General features: G+C 41.1%; 1 protein-coding gene and 1 long non-coding RNA gene across 3 annotated transcripts in view; one reads left to right on the top strand and one right to left on the bottom strand.

The window, feature by feature from the left end:
* Positions 1 to 3,856: 3,856 nt before the first annotated feature.
* On the bottom strand, positions 3,857 to 16,342 carry LOC120387218. Of its 2 annotated transcripts, none has more exons than XR_005590064.1 (3): positions 16,007 to 16,342; positions 8,563 to 8,744; positions 3,857 to 4,569 (listed from the first exon to the last, which is right to left on the bottom strand). It is a non-coding gene; the product is annotated as an uncharacterized LOC120387218 (long non-coding RNA). The 2 variants fall into 2 exon arrangements; XR_005590065.1 differs by lacking the exon at positions 16,007 to 16,342 and adding an exon at positions 14,743 to 14,843.
* PIMREG (PICALM interacting mitotic regulator) overlaps positions 16,331 to 20,746 on the top strand; it is a 76,598-nt gene continuing 72,182 nt past the window's right edge. Inside the window, exon 1 of the mRNA XM_039507597.1 lies at positions 16,331 to 16,378. The gene's annotated coding sequence lies outside the window, so the exon portion shown is untranslated. The remainder of the gene's footprint in view (positions 16,379 to 20,746) is intronic.

The following is a 20,746-nucleotide window of genomic DNA, read 5'->3' as shown; positions in this document are numbered from 1 at the left end:
GTGGGTCGCTGTCTCAGACCCAGTGATCATTTGCACATCTGGTATTGTGCCAACTTATTCCTGGAAGCAGCTTCATTAGGGCCACTTGGGCTACTGGAAGATACTGGCATTTGGAAGGGCACAGAGTGGCATAAAGCCACAGTTGTCCTCCTTTCCTAGGCTACCTTCTGAGAGGCATGGGACAGAATCAAGCCTCAAATGCTCAGATAGAAGGTATTACATGTGTAAGTATGAAGTATCAGGATTACATTATTATTGGCAAAAGACTGATTTTCAGAAGTTCTGAGCACCCAGATCTCCAGCTGATGTCAATGGGGACTACTAGCGCTCAGCATCCTTGGCAATCAACCCCATAGTTCTCTCCATTTATGATCCATTAACTTGCTGTTTGAGTTGCTACAGCACCAGTAACCACACTGTGTTAGCAGGGTTCAAATAGACCATCAAACCATCTTACCTTGAAACACAGGGCAGACACCAATTCCACCCTGAAGTCAAGATGCAGGACACTTTGTCATTTGCTGTCATTTATAAATTACAAGTCCCCAAACGCTGGCCTATCATGAAAGTGAGGGTAAGATTTTTATTACAGAGCAAACAGCTTATTGCAAATTATTCCCTTATTAAAATTCATAAAGGATAAATTTCAATAAGAGGCTGTAACCTTTCCATTCATCATAGTCACAGATTGCAGCCTATTTGTCTGATTCTTTCTTTCGTTAACTCTCCAGCAAGCTGTCATTGCACAGAAATCCAGGAAGAAGGAGATTTAAAGAACTGTGACAGGAATGCTTGTACTGGACACTAACTCTTCCTGGCATGTTACAAAATAAGATCACATTTTCAGTTCAGCAAGATGAATTGTACATGTTTCTTGCTGAATTTAGCTAAAAGTGACTTACCAAATACTGAAACGCTCATCATCCATTTTAACACCCCCACTGGCGTGTACTGCAGACTGAGTTGCTACCAGTTTCCATTAAAACAATCACCAAGTTGTAGCAGAAATATTGAGCCAAATCCTCAGCTGATGTAAATCAATGTAACTCTATTGACCTCCATGGAGCTACAGCCATTTATGCCAGTTGAGGATCTGACCAAGTTACTTTAGTTTTCACTTATCCACTTGATGAATGCGCTAAATCCAAATGAAGATTTCAGCAGTGTTAACTGTGGTCTCACTTTACCATTGTGTCTCGTCTAGGGATTCCCATAAATTTAAGAAATGAGAGAGAGCTTAAAATTTAAATACAGCAACTGATTCTCTTCCAGGCAGAAGGCTAATCCTCTTGCAATGCCCAGAGAATCAGTGCAAAATTAAAATTGTCACAATGTGATTATTGTATGGTGACAGCTATGAATACCCTTTTGTTTAGCCTCCAGCGTGAGGTCTCTGGAACACTTGGGACTCTGCTCACTACAAAAGAGTTTTGTCAGAAGATCCTGAAGGCACATTTCATGCTTCTACTGCCTGGCAAACATGGGGAAATAATGATTTAGAAGCAAGAACAAATAAATGTACTGCACTGGCTCCAGTGAACAGAATTTCCTGGCTTGGCTACATCCCCATGTCTTCAGAGATCCCAACGTCCACTCCTGCTGAGTCTTATTTTGTACCTTCTATTTCATGCTAACAAGGCAAGATATGTATATATATATATATATATATGTGTATATATATATATATATATATATATATATATGTGTATATATATATATATATATATATATATATATATATATGCTGCAAACTAAGCTGATTACTTCTCATCCTACCCTTGGTGCAGATGGGGAACAATTGATCACTGTCCTCTTTATAAACAACCTTTTATGTATTTGAAGACTTATCACGTTCCCCCCTCAGCCTTCTCTCTTCTAGACTTAACGTGCTACGTTCTTTCAACCTTTCCTCCTGGGACATGTTTTCTAAACCTTTTATCGTTTTTGTTGCTCTCCCCTGGGTTCTTTCCAGTTTGTTCACATCTTTAAGAAGACACAATATGGATACCAGTTCACTTCCCAGTGCTGGTCCTAATATAGAAAACTGTGTACCAGATTGGGATCTAGCTACCACCAAAGCTGCCTCAACCCCTATGACCCTCCAGTCCTGCTATGCTCCACAGGAATGATATAGTGGGAAAGAATCAAGTTTAGGCACTTGGGGCAGAATGTTCTCAGCTGTGGAGCTCCCTATGAGAAGAGACCAGGTTGGCCCCTAGTCTGACTGTTCAGATAGAAGCATTAGGTGTTTCTCTGCAGGAAAGCCTATTCCCAGAAATGATGTCTGTAAATCGATATATTAAATACAAATGTAATGAGCATGTAAATTCACACATCACTGCACAAAAGAGAACAGACACAAACACCATTTCTTCTGGACACTGTATCTATCCTTTTTCTATCCTTAGATACCAAGAAGATAGATGCCTTATAAATATGAACCATAAACAGATAGAAAGAGCTGGGAAAGGAAATGTAGGGAGGGAGAGATTGGGCCTTCTATTCCCACAGAGAAGAGACCAGGATTCCTTTCATAATGCAAAGATCTTGTCTTGTCATTTTGCACCTAAAGGGTTTTCCTTTAATGAAAGATGAAAATCCAGTTATTTCTACCTTAAATTTCCATCCCCATGTAAGCTGGTGAAGTCCTAACCCCCAAGACACAGCTAGAAGAACAAAATGAAAGCCAGACATAGTAGTTGCTCCTGTGGATATTTACCTGTTTTCACCCAGTAAAGGCTGATTCACTGTTGGATTTTAGGGAGAAGCAAATTCCAGAACTATTGAGGGCTCTCCACTGAGAGTACCATGGCTCTGCGCCATGTTCTTCAGCAGAGAGAAGTTACTGCAGCAGCATTTGGCCAGAGGTGTAAAGCAAGGGAACAGGGAGCCTTAGTGAAATGCTCTTGTTTAACGATGGAATAAACATAATGGCTAGAACCCTGGAAATCTGCGGATATCCACAGACCATGTTTGTGGATCAGATGTGGATACAAATTTTGTATCCGCCAAGGGCTCTAAATAATGAATGAAACTGGATTCAGTGTCTAACTCAGAGAACTTTGTCTCCAAGTGTCTCTCTACCCTACTTTCTGTTATCTGTCCACTAGAGGACACTATGGGCCACTGGGTATGTGATCATCTTCCACTACATTTGGATCTGCAGAAGATTTTTGCTGGTGAGCAGAAAGCAGGGGCAGCTCCAGGCACCAGCACGCCAAGCGCGTGCTTGGGGCGGCAAGCCACTGGGGGTGCTCTGCCGGTCGCCGCGAGGGCGGCAGGCAGGCTGCCTTTGGCGGCTTGCCTGCGGAGGGTCCGCTGGTCCCGCGGCTTCGGCGGACCTCCGAAGCCACAGGACCAGCAGACCCTCCACATGCATGCCGCCGAAGCAGCCTGCCTGCCATGCTTGGGGTGACAAAATGCCTAGAGCCGCCCCTGGCAGAAAGGGAACCCTGTGCTGAATCAGTTTTTGAAGAAGGAAAATGGGCTTTTTAAAAACAGTTTCCATTTTTTGTCTTCATTTAGGTAAACAATAACATCTGTTTATCTAACTCAGCTTTTTTTCCATTTGTACTGCAGTAAAATAATAGATGTAATGAGTTCACAAGGTTATTAAACATTGATGAATAGCCTTAAAAGTAAATATTAATATTTGTTTGGGAATTTTAGTTTTCTTCTCTGATAGAGGATTAGAAGCAGCCTAGATATTAATGGCCCAAATAATTTTTGTTTTGCTTAAATGAAAAAAAAAATTCATCGGAGGTTAATGGAAACATTAGATTCTCACAGACAGTTTGAGAAAATGTTTTAATTAGCAAATATATATGTAATAATTAAAACATTTAATTAAATATCTCTCTGTCTGTCAAAGTTGTATTTTTCTTCTGCATTCCCAGCTAATTTCAATAACCATAGCACCATGTTTATTTAAACTATATCTGACAAGATCATTGCAACCATTTCTGTAGGTTTCAGACTGCCACAAAGTTACCTAGGCCTTTGTGCCTTCTATGTTCATTGGGCCAGATCCTCAGCATAGTTCCACTGATTTCAATGGCTTACACTGGCTGATGGTAGGGCCGCATCGCTACAATGCACTCAACGCAGAAGTTTCAGGTGGCACAGAATGATCTGTCCTCTTGCTTGACAGCGTTAGCCATGGACATATCACACCAGTTCAACAACAACTGCACATGCTTAATTCATTATCATTGATTTATAAAGGTCTACATGGTTTGGGTCTTGACTATCTGAGAGACTGCTTCTTCTTGTCTAAGCCAGCATGGCAGTTCACATCAGCTGTAGAATTTGTGATGCCACTTAGATTTGAAAGTCTCAAGACAGGGAATAAATAATATGTTCACCTGCATTCAGCCACTAGATGTCTCTGCTTTATAGAGTTCCAGGCATGGTGAGGTCTTGGCAAACAAGGGCAACAAAACTGGAACTCAAGCTGAGTGGGCGTCCCTTTCTGTGTGTGTGGCGTTGTCACTTGTTGTTGTTGAATATAAATGTCTCTTGTTGTGTTGTCAGTGAAAGGCCCTCAGAGGTTCAGGAATTTGCTTCTCCCTGTGGTCCAACAGAACCTGATGGTCACATACAGTGGAATTCTTGTAGAATTATGCTGGTGTAACTGAGATCAGAATCTGTCCCCATATCTATCAAGCTTTAGATCTTGGGGTGAGCAAGACTATTTTTGTTATGGTGATGAATGTGAAACGAGAGAAAAGATAGATTCTCTTCTTTGGCTGTGAGCAGAAGGACAGAGGTTTGAGCCGAGATTTTCATATGTGACTAACGATTTTGGATACCTCAGTTTTTGGATGCCCACTTATGATACCTTAGCGTGGTCTGATTTTTTTCAGGGGTTTAATGCTCAGCACTTTCTGAAATCAGGACCCTTCAAGGTATCTCACATTGGGCATCAAAAACTGAAGCACCCAAAATTACTAGCCATTTAAAAAAAAATCTTGATTCAACTGACATTTATTTGGTTATACAGGAGCGTCTTTTTTTATTTTGCTTGTACATGATTTGACTATGATTTTAGAAATGGTTCCTATCTCCAGACAGGTTGGCATTGGCTGCATTTCATAAACCCATAAATAAGTGTGTTTGGAGACAGACAGAGATAGCATTTTGCAGACACACTACATATTATTTCTGTACAAAAGCAATTATAAGCTGACTCTCAAAAGATTTTTGTTTTCCTTTAGTGAAAACCCAATTACAACATTAAGCCATAAATCTATAAATCTTTTTTCATTGTTTATGAATGATAATTTTCATAAACAAATGGCTGCTGTCTTATCTAAATTGATAATGCAAGTGACCAAATTTATCAAAGTCAGCTAAACTACATTTAAGAGAATATGTTGTCTTACTGTAAATCTAGCTCAGGGTATTCCATTAGCACAAATAACTTTTGCCGTATTACTCTCTTGAGCAGAATTCTATTTCAGTGAAATTCTGACAACATTTGATTTGCTTGAAAACGATTATTTCATTTTATTGTGAGATCCAAAAGAAAGTCTCTTTGCAACAGGATATTTACAGGTTTTCTTTTATCCTTTGTTTTTCTTTATACTCAGTCCAATGAAAACACTTGACTTCTAGAATTAACAAGCTTTGAAAGGCAAAGAAATTAGGGAGGGAGATTCGCAAACGGACACATGCCAATGAGGTGCCCAACTCCGATGGCACGTCAATGGGAGTTAGGCACCTTTGTGCCTTTGAAAATCTCCCCCATATTGTCAGTATTATGAAGCAGCCCTGTTACTACTATATACTGAGGATGGGATTTTCAGTGGGTGCTTACCACTGAATTTCAATGAGAGTTGGGTGCTGACTTCCTTTAGGTTCCTTTTGAAAATCCCATTGTAAAGCCATAGGGAATTCTGAACTCAAACTTGTCTAAAAGAGTATTGCGTGTGCGCACACATTTTAAATAGCCTACATTTATGTGTCAGTCTGCCCTTACACACGTGTACATGGATCACTACAATAGCTTGGCTGGATCTGGGGATCTGCCTCAGAGACACTTTATTCAATCACAAGTAAACCCTGCTGGGACAATAGTTTGCCTTTCTCTGACAGCATTTTTGGTTGGTAGCTCAATAAGAAGAGGGAATTTTTATCACTATTATCGTAGCCTTCATTCTGAAGTTATGTGCTGGCAAGTGTCGCAATGGTTTCACATTCATCATTCAAGCTGTTGTACCTGTCTGTACTATTTGAGAAAAGAATTCAGAAAATATACTAATAAAGAAACACTTATTGGCTATTTTTTGTTCCCCGAGAACAAAAAAATGGTCCGTGGTAATTCACTCCGAAGTAATCTTACAGGGTAATTCACGCCAAGGCTCTGATAAATGTTAAATATATTTATACACAAGTCTATTTCTTCTTCTTATGATTTATTTTATCTTAAGAGCACTGGCCCAGCTCCACTGAAGTCAGTGGGAGTCTTCCCATTGTCTTTTGTGGGAGCTGTACCAGGTCCTTAATGATCTGAAAGGTACCATGCTAACTGCCCTAGTGACTGAAGTTGTGTGTGTATCCACAAAGAAATTCTGCACAGGGATCTAGAGTGCAAGTTTCCCCAAAACATCCTGCCACTATGCTTCAATGGAGGGACCATCTCTGAAGATAAGAAGGGAGTTTATTCTGTGTCCTTTCATGCCGTGGCTTCTCTGTTGACAGTGCCAGAATGGGCATTGGCTGTAGTGCCAATTTTGTGAGATGGACAGTGGCTCACTGTGAGGTGTACTGAGAGCTATCAAAATTAGGCCATCAAACAATTGCGAGGTGTCACCCCTCTGAATCACTCTTAACCCTAGCTGGATTCAAACTGGTAAACTAGAGGGGAGTGATTGTATTACAGTCTCACCTGTAAACCCCCATCCATACCAAGTCCCTGCTGTGCACTGCACAATACATATCGTAGGACACAGTCCCTGCCTCCAAACTATTTACAGCCTAGACAAAGGAGAGGAGAGGAAACAGAAGCCCAAAGACTTGCACCCCATCATACAGCAGGAGTGGCAGTGTAAGGACTAGAACTCAGAACTATCAACTCACAATCCAGAGGCTGATCCATGAGACCACACTGTCTTGCCCAGCTGTCTTTTTTCAGTCCTCTGAGCTATCCAGTCCCCAAACAGCTTTCTTTTTGCAATGATGACTACCACTGTTGCAGCCAGTTTTCTTGAAATAATTGCTTATCTGAAACACGGAAGTCTCTTCACAGAGCATATTTTCAGTGTAATGATAAATAACGTTTACTGGCATGTGTAAAAGGCAGTTTTAGAAGGGAAAGATGCTATTTAATTGTCAGGAGCAGAATACATTTACATAGTGCAATGAGGGAGCACAACATTTTATTATTGGCATCTAATAGCATAACAGACTATCTCCCAAGATATATCCTTGATCTGCACTTATTAATGCCAATCTGTTATGGTGCATTATGTAGTTATTAATACAGACAAGGCTCCGTGCATGCCCACAGCTATCAGTTTCAAATTCACGACGTGCTTTGGTGTTGGAGATGCTGTCCTGATGTACAGTCACCAAATATTAATGAGGTTAGCCTCTTCCAGGCCCATGTCCCTTCTGCACAGCAAGCCTGCCTCTTGCAAATGGTTGGAATGGTAAGCAGCTGTAAGCAAAGTCCCTTCGGATACCCATAAATAATGAATTAACACTTTGGTGTCTCCCTTATAACACTTGGGGGAGAAGCTCATATTCCTTTATTTTGTCTATCCAGTCTTTTAAGGACCCGATCCTGAATTAATGCACTCGATGGGAGTTTTGCAATTCACTTTAATGGAAACAGAATCAGGCCACAAGGGCATTAATAACTGGCACATAAATTCCTCCCCCTATATAATAAAAATAACTGACCCACCATTCCCACTGAAAAGAGAATAAGACTGATGTCTACAACTCAGCCCAAGGCATAAGAAAAAATCTGAAGGAACACACACTGTGCCGCATGTCTTGAAAGTCAAGAAACTCGGGCTCTGTGAAAGGATGTGAAAGAAGTTCCAAAGCCCACTTAGAAATATCCCCAGACAAACAGAACTCGTGACTGTGAGGATACATGTTTCATCTGATCTCAGAGAGGCTGTCTCTGAAATACCCACATCTTAAAGGCACTTTTACAAAACCAATACCTCAAATCTCACCCATTTACTGCATTAATTAATCTGGTGGAGTATGGGGAGCGTTAGATAGCCTGCACGTACACATCATGGTGTGCTGCAATCAAACATCATTTACAACAGAGTCTGGGAGAATCACTATTATTGAGTATTTGTATTATCGAAGCATCTAACAGCCCCAGACATGGACCGGGACCCTATTGGACAGCGCCTAGCACAAGCATAGAACAAAAAGACAGTCATAGAGCACAAGAGGTTTTGCACCCTTCAGCTTCACTATAAGGGACGGTTGTAGTCAGGGCAGAGTTTGTCGCAGAAAAATGTGCATAACGTCACAGCTGAAATACGGGCAAATATCTGATCAATTCTGAGATTTGAATCACTGTGTATGACTCACCATTGGGTTTTGGGTGTTTTTTGGCACACAGCTTCATCCAACATCTCACATGCAGCTTCTGCAGCTTCTCTTCTTCCAGCAGGGATTGGCCAGAGTGACAGTTCCTCTTCTCTCTCTCTCTCTCTCACATACACATGTCTCATCATAGGGTAGGCCCTTGACATCATGAGCTCATGAATTTCCTAAACAAAAAAAAGTTGGAAGTCACAGAATCCACAACGCCAATGACAAACTCACTATTTATAAGGCCCGGGCTAATCCTAAAACATAAATTGACCTAACTATACCATTCATGGGTGTGGAAAAAAAATCACACCCCTTAGTTAAGCCAATCTATGCCTCAGTGCAGACAGTGCTAGGTTGACAGAAGAATTCTGCTGCTGCTGCAGCATTTTAAGTGTAGACAAACCCTAGGACAGTAAAGCATTCCCTGTGCATCAGTCTAATAGCTGGAATAAATCGTGCAATTACACACAACATTGTCATATACAGAGAATCTCAAAGCCAACTAGAAGATCTAGCCAAATGTCCCCCACACATTTTAATGGGAAAATCTCAGCCATAGCCTAGTGGTTCTGACTGTGTGACATCTATTTTCTGGGGTGGTTTTATATATAGACTATTATATGCCCCTCTTCTTCAGTAAGGTGCAAAGTAAAAGCCACTGGGCCAGGGATAGCCCATTTGTCTGTGGCTGAAATACCAGCATGACACAGAACTCACTGAGTCCCTCAATAGGGTGCTGTATGTTCAGATTTTCAAAGAAGCAAGCAGCACTGCAGAGGAACAGGAGAGGGTGAAATCCTCCATGAGGCTAGCCCAGAGTCATCAGAGATCAACCGTACATTCCAGGAGGAGCATGAAAAGGACTATGCAAACAGCTAGCCAAAAATCTGTCTCTCCCCTGCACACTTGCATCTCAGGCCCTTGTTACAGCAAGCACCTTTTTGCATTGTGAAGGAGCTTGTTCCCGGTCAGACTGACAGGTCAGGTTACCTCCCTGAAACGCTGTTCCTCTTTTAAAACCCTATTCTCATGCCAGGCTAATAGGCTGCTATCTGGTAAACACTGTGTCCCCACTGGGCCAACAGGCTGCTGCATCCTGAAAGCTCCTTCAAACCCTTTATTGCTTCCTGCTGGGATAATAGGCTGCCTCCCTATGACACTATTCTCCTTCAGGGCAGAAAAGGCTGTCTCTCTGGAACACTATGGCAATAGAGTTCTGGGCTTGAAGATGTTCACATCTGGAAGATGCTCTAGAGATGCTTATTTGTCAAGTATTGCTTCCCTGCTGGTCTAATAGGCTGCTTTCCCGTTGCGACCCTAAGCTGGAATGATACCTCGAGTGTTCTATATGCCGCATCCCCGCTGTGCTGATTGATTCCCAAGTCTGTCTTTACAAAGCACGATGAAGCCATAAAGCTTTATAATTACACCCTGGTATTTTCCAAATAGCACCTCTCGGTAGTCAAACTAAACTGCAATGAATGGTGAATAAACGACGCTGCTCAAATCATGTCAACTCTGGTTATGGGAAGAATTTAAATGTTCACCCTTGTGAAAAAACAATGTGCTGTTATGGGATTTTAATTTTTCTTTTTTACATCTGTGTTTAGAGATAACCTAGTGTTTTGTGTCAAAATGTCACTCTCCACAAAAGGAGGATACAGTACAAATTAAATCCATCTGTCCCATAGGAAATAAGTCACAGGCTATCTAAGTTAAGTTTGCCACTCACTGTTTTATGTTTTTCAACAATGTCATTGCTTTGTGAAATAGCTGGGACTGACAGCTTTCGAGCTGGTGTAAATTGGCATCGCTTTGTTGAAGTCAACAGACCTACCCACATTTACACAGAAATCAGCTCCAAGGTTCTCTATTTAGCCACCAGACTGTTAGAGCAGCCCTCAGACTGCCCAGTGATAATCGACAGCCTGATGTGGAGGCAGCACTTCTTGGCACTCGTACTGTGTCCACCACACCCATTTAATCTCTAGCTGTGCTATTGAGATTTCTAGCAAGGGTGATATTTACGATTTTGGATTTCTGTGATAAGGACAGCTGTCCATTGGGAACTGGACTGAGACCTCTAACTCATTTCAGACAGGCTATCAGATAGGATGCCTTTCCATTGTGTGTCACCTGGGCTGGGATTGAGCTCATAATTTAGAAAGGAAATGGTCTGTAGCCCTTAGTACTTCCCTGCGTCACCCAGTACATCATGCGTGTTTTTCACACACACACATACTCTCTCTCTCTCTCTCTGAATGTGTAGGATTCTCTGCTTCTTGTGAAAGACCAGAATACCTTCCCCAGTGGTATGCAGTGTTGTTGTAGCCAGGTCGTTCCCTGGATATGAGAGAGACAAGGTGGGTGAGATAATATCTTTTATTGGACCAACTTCAGTTGCTGAGAGAGACAAGCTTTCGAGCTACACAGAGCTCTTCTTCAGGTTATTCAGGAATCGCTTCATGTGTAGACAAGCCCTGAGGCCTTAATCCTACAAGGAACTCCATGCAGATGGACCCCTGTGCACATGCAATTCTAGTGGCAGGATCTGTCCCTTAGCTATCTGGGGGCAAGGGATGTATTTTACACATTTGAAGCAGTTACACTCTGCAGTTATTACTATTTAGGATAAATGTTATTCCTAGCTGATGTACTCTAAAAAGGCAGTCTGGGCCAGTGGATTGGGCACTGGCTAGAGAGTGAGATGACCTAGGATCTATTTCTGCTGAGTCAGAGGACTTGCTTGGGCCAATGTTTGAAAACTCGGTGAAAAGAAAGGGAATGTTTGCAAGCTTGAGAACTTGTTTATGAAGTTTTTCTTGGAGCAAATTTCAACGGTTGAATTATAAGTCCCTGAATGATTATAAGTGGCATCCCTGTGGCTGATTCTTAGTTTGCAGAACTTTGCTGAGCGCCTGTTATAGTAAATGTTCCGTTTTTCAGTTACCCAAATATAGTATCCAATGAAGATCTTCTCTGCCTCGGTCTCGAATACCATGTTGCACAGAATGATATTGTTAGTTAATGAAAGCCTCCTCGAAAGGTTTCTTTTAGCACATAAAAGCCTATTACCCATCAGGGCTTTATGATGCTATTCATGCACCTCTGAAAATCTGGGCATAAATTCCCTCTCAGCAGCTAGTCAGTGTGTGGCAGAGAGGAGCACTGAAGTGAATCTTGCCCCAGTGGGTAGTAGGAGGACTCTGTTCCTTCACTTGAGGTAGTGCAAGGGTTGCAACTGTACCTAACTTCTCATACCCTCTCTTCCTTTTCACAAACATTCAAGGGCCAGTTACAATCTGGCCCTAAATAGCCACACTGCTCAATTTAGCCATATTAGAAGGAGGAGGGGCTCAGTGACCCAGATCCTCAAAGATATTTAAGTACTTAACGTCCATTGATTTTAACTAACTTTGATTTCAGTGGGTGTAAGGCACCTAAGTACCACTGAGGATCTGGGCGAATCAGCCTGGCCAGGATTTGAACCTGCAATCCAAAATTCTGTCCTGCCTTAAAAATGGGTGTACTCCCATTGAAGTGACTGGGATGGCACATGGAACTGACTCCTTTCAGTCTAGATATGTCAGGCAAGATGCTTTGATTACTAAGGCCTTGATCCTGCAAGCATTTGCATACTTACTTAACTTTAAACATATGACTGGTCATGCTCAAGCTGATGGGATGACTCACTTGCTGAAATTCAAACATGAGCAACAGTGCTAGCAATAACAGAGCCAAAGACATTCTTTCCGTCAGCAAACTACAGTAGTTTATTTTATTATGAAACTGGCTGAGAAAACTCCCCTATAAAAGGCATGTGCATCTGTCTCTTTTAAAACCAACTCATAAAATTGCAATAGGTGTGCTGTTTCTCAGGTAACTAGTATGTAATGAGTGACATTTTTCTTGCATGCCATCCGTGGGACGATATTACAGCATGCATGGATGTTTCAAGTTTCGCCTTATTCACGAAGAAATCGAATCATGTTAATTACCTTAATATTGTTTATGCATGGCAATAAAACAGGCCTGTTAAAGTGGAGCCATTAATCATCCAAGATAAATCAATAAATAATTATATATATTATACTGCTGTGCTCATAAACAAACAGTTTTCTCGAAACGTAGATGCACTGGAAACTACAATAACCACACACACACACACAGCAAAACCAGCTATATAGTACGAACACTGCATTTGTTGGCCGTGTTAATGGTGGCATTTTCAAAAGTGCCTAAATGAGTTAGAAATTGATTTGTGCTCCTAACCCAGTAAGAGGTTTTTGAAAATCCCATTAAATCTACAATACCTTTTTTAAAAGAGCAGATGAGGTTATTTTTAAGAATGATCAGACATGAAGCGCTGGTAGAATGATCATACCAGGCCAATGTTTTCATAGCAGCCTCTACATTTGGATGCTTCTGTTTTTAGATGCCTAATAGAGTTGGTCAAAAATATCCAATTTTATTTCCACTGAAAGTATTTGACAAACTACATTTGTTCAATGTTTTACATGGAAAATTTCAACTTTTCATTGAAATGTTTTCATGAAACATTTTGATTGACAAAATGGTGTTTTTCAACAGAAAAAAAAATTAGTAAAAAAATTGTAACCAATTCTAGTGCCTAGCTTTAGAAGCCTGAGGCAGGAATGTCAGAGGTGCTAAAATCCTAAAATGTGGGGCTTTGTTTTTGTGCGGATGTAGGAGAGAATGGAAACTGGTGACCTACCACAGACAGAATAATCCTTCTATTGAGGTTGAGCTGCTAGAGGTGTAACTGAGCAATTTTCCTTTATATTCAGGAAAGACTGGGTTCATTTCATGCACTTACAGAGCTGCAAAATTTTCTGAGGACAAGAATTCACAGGGCACTGGAAGAACTTATGGAAAAGCCACTGAATAAGTCGATTCCTTCACAAAAGACAAAGTGACACAGTATATCCAATCATTAGAGCAGGGGACTGGAGGTCTGGACTCCTAAGTTCTGCTCCCAACTCTGCCACTGATGCACTGTGTGACCTGGGTCAAGTAATTTAACCTACCCAGGCCCCACTTTGCTTTTATGTGGAACAGGCAGAAGAATCATAGGACTGGAAGGGACCTTGAGAGGTCACCTAGTCCAGTCCTCTGTACTCATGGCAGGACTAAGTATTAGCTAGACTATCCCTGACAGGTGCTTGTCTAAACTACTCCTAAAAATCACCAATGGTGGAGATTCCACAACCTCCCTATGCAATTTATTCCAGTGTTTAACTATCCTGACAATTAGGAAGTTTTTCCTATTATCCAACCTAAACCTCCCTTGCTATAATTTAAGCCCATTGCTTTTTGTTTTATCCTCAGAGGTTAACAAGAAAAATTTTTCTCACTCCTCTTTGTAACAACAAATGTACTTGAAAACTGTTGTCACATCCCATCTCACACTTCTCTTCTCCAGGTTAAGCAAACCAATTTTTTTTTCAATCTTCCCCCATACATCATGTTTTCTAGACCTTTAATCATTTTTGTTAGTCTTCTCTGGACTTTCTCTAATTTGTCTACATCTTAATTGAAATGTGGTGCCTGTAACTGGACACAATACTCCAGTTGAGGCCTAATCAGCATGGAGTAGAGCAGAAGAATAACTTCTCATGTCTTGTTTACAACACTCCTACTAATGCATCCCAGAAGGATGTTTGCTTTTTTTGCAACAGTGTTACATTGGTGATTCATATTCAGCTTGTGATCCACTATGACCCCCAGATCCCTTTCTGCAGCACTCCTTCCTAGGCAGTCATTTCCCATTTTGTATATGTGCAACTGATTGTTCCTTCCTTAGTGGAGTACTTTGCACTTGTCCTTATTGAATTTCATCCTATTCACTTCAGACCATTTCTCTAGTTTTTCCAGACCATTTTGAATTTTAATCCCATGCTCCAAGGTTCTCACAACAACTCCCAGCTTGATAACATCCACAAACTTTATAAGTTTATCTCCCTCAGCAGGGTGATGCTAAATATAAGGGCCCCAAAGTCTTCCTGTTGGAGTGAACGGCAAAATCCACACTGAATAAAATGAGCAATAAAAAGGCATTAATTAAATAATATAGGTAATGAGCTTTGAGATTCTCAGATAAAGCATACACAGTCATTATTAGAAGAAAGTAGAAACATTGAACCATCAGCTCACCACAGCAGTTCTTTACACTTTGAAGGCACAATATAATCAAAGGCAGAGGATAATTAATGTGCAGACAATCAGAGGCAGCAACAGAAGCTGCAACATTGAACATATTCAAACCAAGAGACAAGCATTTAAAGGGAAAGCACAGCACAGGCTCCAATAAGAGATAATTGGATGGTCCTGGATATGGTTCAGAGGCTCCCTGTATTCTGAAATGTTGCTGTAACTAGGATGGGCATGTTTAGATTACTGATTCCCCCAGAAGAGGAATATACTCTGTGGCTGCTAAGATGTCATGGAGAACTTGCAAGTTCTTTTGTCAAGTGAGCTAAGAGTCATTATTGATGTTTGCTAATTTCAGGGGCAAGAGGGAAGGGTTAAATCATCATCTCTTGCTTTAACTCTAACTAGCCATGTCTCTTTAGCACCTAATTTTCCAGGCCTACATGTAATGACAGAGTTAAGAAGATAACAGGGCCAATTCTCTGTTGCATTGCAGTCCATTTACACTGCTCGAGTAGTAGCCAGTAAGAAGTGGAATCTGAGTCTGCGGAATATCCCCTGCAGAAAAGAACTCCCCTGCCTTCAGAAAACTGCCAGAGTAGTTCTATGCCATCCCTACTCCAAACACCTGCTGTAGGAAGGATCTTGGGGCATTGCCTATTAGGCTACAGCTATTCTCTATCTATCATCCATGGTGAAGCAGAGTGTAAGTTAGAGCAGCCCCCAAGCCATTTGCTGCAAGTTCTCAGCAGCTGGTCAGGCCCCTCAAAACAGGGAATACAAAGGATCTTAAATTACCCCCCACCACATCCACCCTGTTCAGGTTTGGGAAAACACAGAATTGGGGCTCATGTATTCAGATACTAAAGTGAGGGCCCTATACATCAAAGAACAAATTTTGACACATAATTTTTCACTAAGTGACCACTTGACTCTTTTTGAGAACCAGCTGTGAACTTCAATTTACCATATTATATCAAACAACTTTCCACTTAAACTCTTATCCTGGTGGGTTGTGTTCTGCACCTGTGAAAGAAGAGAGTCAGTGATGTGAGGGGTCTTTTCCATCTCTAGTTCCTCGAATGCAAAACAATGGAAAAATGCCTAATAAAGGCTTGAAAGTAGGTTTGCTAGTGCAATCACAAAGGCTTCCTGCAAAAGGTCAGGGACATCTCCTGGACTCTCAAAAAGCCGAGTGCTGGAAACTATTTACAGAGCAGCAAAATTGCTGTTTAAAAGGGAGCTGAAACCAGGGTATTTCATTTACCACAAAGATTTGTCTCAGTGGTGAATATAATGGAGTCGTGTTAATCCTCAATGGAGAGCATTTCTGTGACAATTAGTGAGGTTTGTGCTAGCAGGATCAGAGGGTTAGGGCTTCATGGTCTCATTTCCCTACTAGTAAGTAATGAGACAGGGTGCAGAACTGGGTCTGGCCCCTCCTCTCAGCATGAAGCACCATCCACCATGTTTAATGTCACTCACTCTCAGCTGCTATACTCAGTGGCGTGTTAGGAGGGGGAATGTGGAGGTGGAGAGTCACTGAGGAAGAGGAAAGAAGCAGAGCAATAGCCAGCCAGCCAGCCAAGGTAGAAGTGGTATGTGATACAGGAATAAGCAAAGCAACAAGAGGAGAAAGGTAAGCGGCCCCAGCTCAGGGCTTTAGTGAGTGCTGGAGGGTTGTGCCAGGGGTCACTCAATGATTGTCACATCCTGTGGGAAAGGTGGTGCTGTCTTTGCTGCCCTACCCACAGTTGAGTCACAGAACCTTGCTGCTCATTGAAACCCAGGTGTGTGCTTGAAAGATTGGAGCTGCTATAAGATGAGTGCATAACTACTTGGAAAACTGCTCACAGAGAGTAGTTATCAGTGGCTTACAGTCAAGCTGTGAGGGCCCATTGAGTCAGGTCCCACAATTGCCACTGGTTTGTCATGTGACCTTGCATAAGACACTTATCCTCTCAGTTCTTCTCTTTTCCCTATCTGTAAAATGGGTATAATTGTCACTGAATAAATTGAAGTGACCAGATTTTCAGTGGGGAAAAACTGGGACAACTGCAATAAGAAAGGAGGGGGCAGTGAATTAAGGAGTTCAGGGGAGAGAACTGATATCAGGTTGTGGGAAGTCACTGGATGATTTGGGGGAAATGGGCAAGGGCAAAATTGTAGATGCTAAGCTCTATAATCATCACAATTGGAGCCAGCTTTTCCAAGAACTCAAGAGCTATTTAGGCACATGAATAAGTAGCCAAATTTTCAAAAGAGCTCAGCATGTTGGATGTTTGAAAATCTGGCCCTAAGTGTCATAGTGGGAGCTGCATGGTGCTGAGCCCTTATGGAAAAACTGGCCCTTGTTTGCTCCCATTTAGGTAGCTAAAGCTTTTCTTAAAAGGAAAAAAAATCTCAGTATAACCCCAGTTGCTCAATAATTATGACTCAGACCCCCTCCTTTCCCCCAGTCAGGAGACTGGCTTAAAAAGCATGAATTTTTTAAAAATAATAGATTTGGTATTCTTTTTTTATTTGCCTTCTAATGTTGGAAGCTGTAGGGTTCACATTTTCAAGCTGTCATCTGCTACCATGAGGGTTAGAAACATAGCTTTATTTTTGTAAAAAAAAAAAAAGTGAGTCTTGTATAATCACATGACTCCAGGAGCTGGGACTTTGAGGGAAAAACACCAACCATCACAAAATGGCAAGAGCTGGCATCACTAGTCCTTAATGTCTTTTGGGGTTGTGTTTTTTTTTCTTCCCTGAGAATTCAGTGCATTGTCCATGATGCTACTCATCCTTTAGACAGGCAGTTACAGTCAAACACTAGCTTCTGAGCTCTTATAAATCATCCCTGCATTTTAGCCTTTTCTGTGCTCCAGTCTCTTTGGAGACAGGAGTCTCCTTGTCACAAGTATGCATGCTCCTTTTTCCAAAGATGTTTCCAGGAGGTTAATTCTTGTATGGGATTGAAAAAAAATTATAGAAATAATGTTCCTCTAATAAACCTACATAAAAATACACTTTTCATAGTGCATGACAGTAATGATAAAGATTTAAGCTCTTGTAGAAATCAGTGAATCTATCCCACTTCAAATGCCTCAGTACAAACAATATTTTCTTGGACTAATATAATATATTGAATTGAAAAATTTAACTTCAATGTGATTGCACCAATAGACCAGTCATATTGCTCCAAACAGCCACTCTGAAGATGAGATTTTAAAGCATGGCTCATAAATATAGGAACAGAACAAAATAGCTTTTTTTATATAATTAAACAGTTAGCAGCTAAATTGCATTGTAATTGATTAGAAAATTGCTTTTTTAATGAGATGTAGTCACTAGGAAATGGTTTTTTCTTCAATATGCCCAATGTGCATTGGGTCATTTAAACAGCAAATTGCCTTACTGGCCTGCTATTTAGACATTCTGGATTCAACTCTCCGTAAGAAAAGAAGCACCTTACAGTACATGAGTCTCAGTGCTGAAGGCAAAATTCTCTTCTCCAATGCTCACAGAGGACCTCAACTCCCATCATTGTGATCTTTGTCTCCAAGTGAAGGCCATGGAAAATCTGTGCATGAAGGAAGAGCAGGTTATTGGAGGTGACCCATGTGGGAAATAAGTTTTACAATAATACTTCAAATCATTACAGGATATGTTCTCTGTTCTGGCCAACCTGTGATTTAGATGGGGTGGGGAGTTATGTGAATGAAAGATTTTTTCAGTTTGTTGGCAATTCTGAAAAACTGGAGGAAAAAATTCATTTGGGTCAAACCAAAAATGAAGCATTATGAAATATTCAATGAATAAAAAGTCAAAAAAAATCATTGTAGGTCGAATGAAATGTCTTGTTCTGAACGTTTAAAACATTTTATTTTATTTTATTTTTAAAAAAAGGGAAATATTGAAATGAAGTCATTTTTGAATTGGAGGAAAAAACCCAAACAAAATATTTTTATTTTCTTGGAGTTTTTGTGTTTGTTTGTTTGTTTTGTTTTTAATGGCTTAACATGGATGGGGTGAAGAGGAGTTGACTGAAATAAATTGGTAAAACCAACATGAATTTGCGAAACACTTTGCTATCACCGAAACTGCTTTCCCTCCCCCTACCCCCCCAAAAAACTGTTTGCACCAACTCTCCACAGGGTCCATAACCCAGTGTGGTCTGGCAGTGCCGTCTTTTTCCCTATATAGATATGCTTCCTATATTGGGGGGCCAAGAACATGGAAGCATAGAGTTGCTATGCTTGCTCTATGCCACCTATGGATTCTCCTTATATATGAGCTGCTTAAAGCAGCCAGCTTGCAGGGAACAACCAGCGCCTACGTGTTAGGATAGCAATGCTACAGTGAATGGGACAATAACCGTAGATTTTTATTTATTTATTTTTTAATAAAGGGCAGGCTGTTGTATGGACATGAAAGAGTTTTACCCTTAATGTAAGATCCAGAGGAGTGAATCCTAATCCACAGTGACGGGAGAATTTCCAAAGTTTTGAAGGCTCAGATTGATTCGAAGCTTAATTTAATTTCTTTGGTCTGAAATAAAGGCTGCAACTCTCATGCGAACAGACTGACTTGAAGTATTTCTGGTGCTTTCTGGTTCCAACTGGGGTGGAAGTTACTGAATTTACAAACTACCTCCCACAGCATCGGTAATTAACAAATAAGAATAATCACTAATAATGATAACAACAATAACAGTTTTAAATGGTGGAAATTTTCAAAGATGCTGGTACTGTTGGCCTAACTCTTCTCCCACAGAAGCCAGTGCTAAAACTTTCATTGACTTTTTAATGGGAGCAGTTTGGCCAATGCTCAGCACTGCTGAAAACTCCACCTTAAGAGATCCTGATTTATTGCAGGATTTCAGTGCTCATGTCCTGTCCCAGTAGAAAATAAGAAATGCAAAGACAAGAGATGAACAAAAGATCTCGAATTTTGATCTTAAAAAAAAAAAAAGATTTATTTGGGTTTGGTCTACGTTTGGATCAGTTCCAACTGCAGACTGTAAAACGGGTTATTTCAACGTCTTGCCTTTATGCATCCCACAGTCCATTATTGGAGCATGACAGACCTCATAGGTCAGTGCTCTGTACTATAAATGATCTCAATGAGGCAGGGGTGAAAGTAATTTAAAGGACTTACCGGTATGCCGGAGTCCTGAGCAGGGTGCGTGGTTGCAACTGGAAGAGGCAGGGCCTTTAAATTCCCCGGGCCCTTTAAGTCACCCCAGAGCGATCAGCTGCAGAGGCGGCTGGGAGCCCCAGGGCTCAGAGGCAATTTAAAGGGCTGGTTGCTGAGGGAGTGGTGCAGACTGGGCAGTGGATTTAAGGACTGTATGGGACGGCGTGGAAGACTTTGATAGTACCCCGGAAGGGGAGGACTGTTGTGACTTGCTTGGAGGGCTAAGACCAGGTGCGTCCACTTCTGATGAGCAGAAGGGGGGCTGCAGAATGAGATGCTGGGCCAAGGAAAAGTGAGACCAGGACATCAGGGTGGCAGAGCTTATGCCCTGATGAAGCCAGAAAGAGGCACTCTAGTTGTGAGTACAGGTTCCTTTACACATACGACTCTTCTCCAAGAGTTAATAGTATCTGAATAGAAGTGTGGGAGAAAGTATTGTATTCCCCTTTACAGATTTGGTACCTTAGCCTTATGTCTAGTCTCTCAGATACTGCAGTGATTAGTGTGGTGTAAAAAAATTAGACTAGAATAGGTACTTCATAGCAATTGTTTCCACAGCTTTCATAATTATCAAGAATACAGTTCAACAGACATGTGTATTGTCCCATTCTATGAAAAGCTGTGATTGAAAGTGTGTGGAAACCAAATAATCCTCTGAAAACTCTATAGTTTAAATGATTTTCAAAATCGTTTACTTCAGGAACAAAGGATTTTGATGAATCTTGATTATCAGGATTATGAAAAACAATGAATGCAGTGTGCGCTTAACTCCCATTTTTTTGGTTCAGTTTCCAAAACCTGTACTGATGCGACTGAGCTTTCA

This window comes from Mauremys reevesii, linkage group 20 (genome assembly GCF_016161935.1).
Source record: "Mauremys reevesii isolate NIE-2019 linkage group 20, ASM1616193v1, whole genome shotgun sequence".
NCBI lineage: Eukaryota > Metazoa > Chordata > Testudines > Geoemydidae > Mauremys > Mauremys reevesii.
The sequence above is the reverse complement of the archived record's forward strand: the minus strand, read 5'-3'. Positions and strand labels throughout refer to the sequence as shown.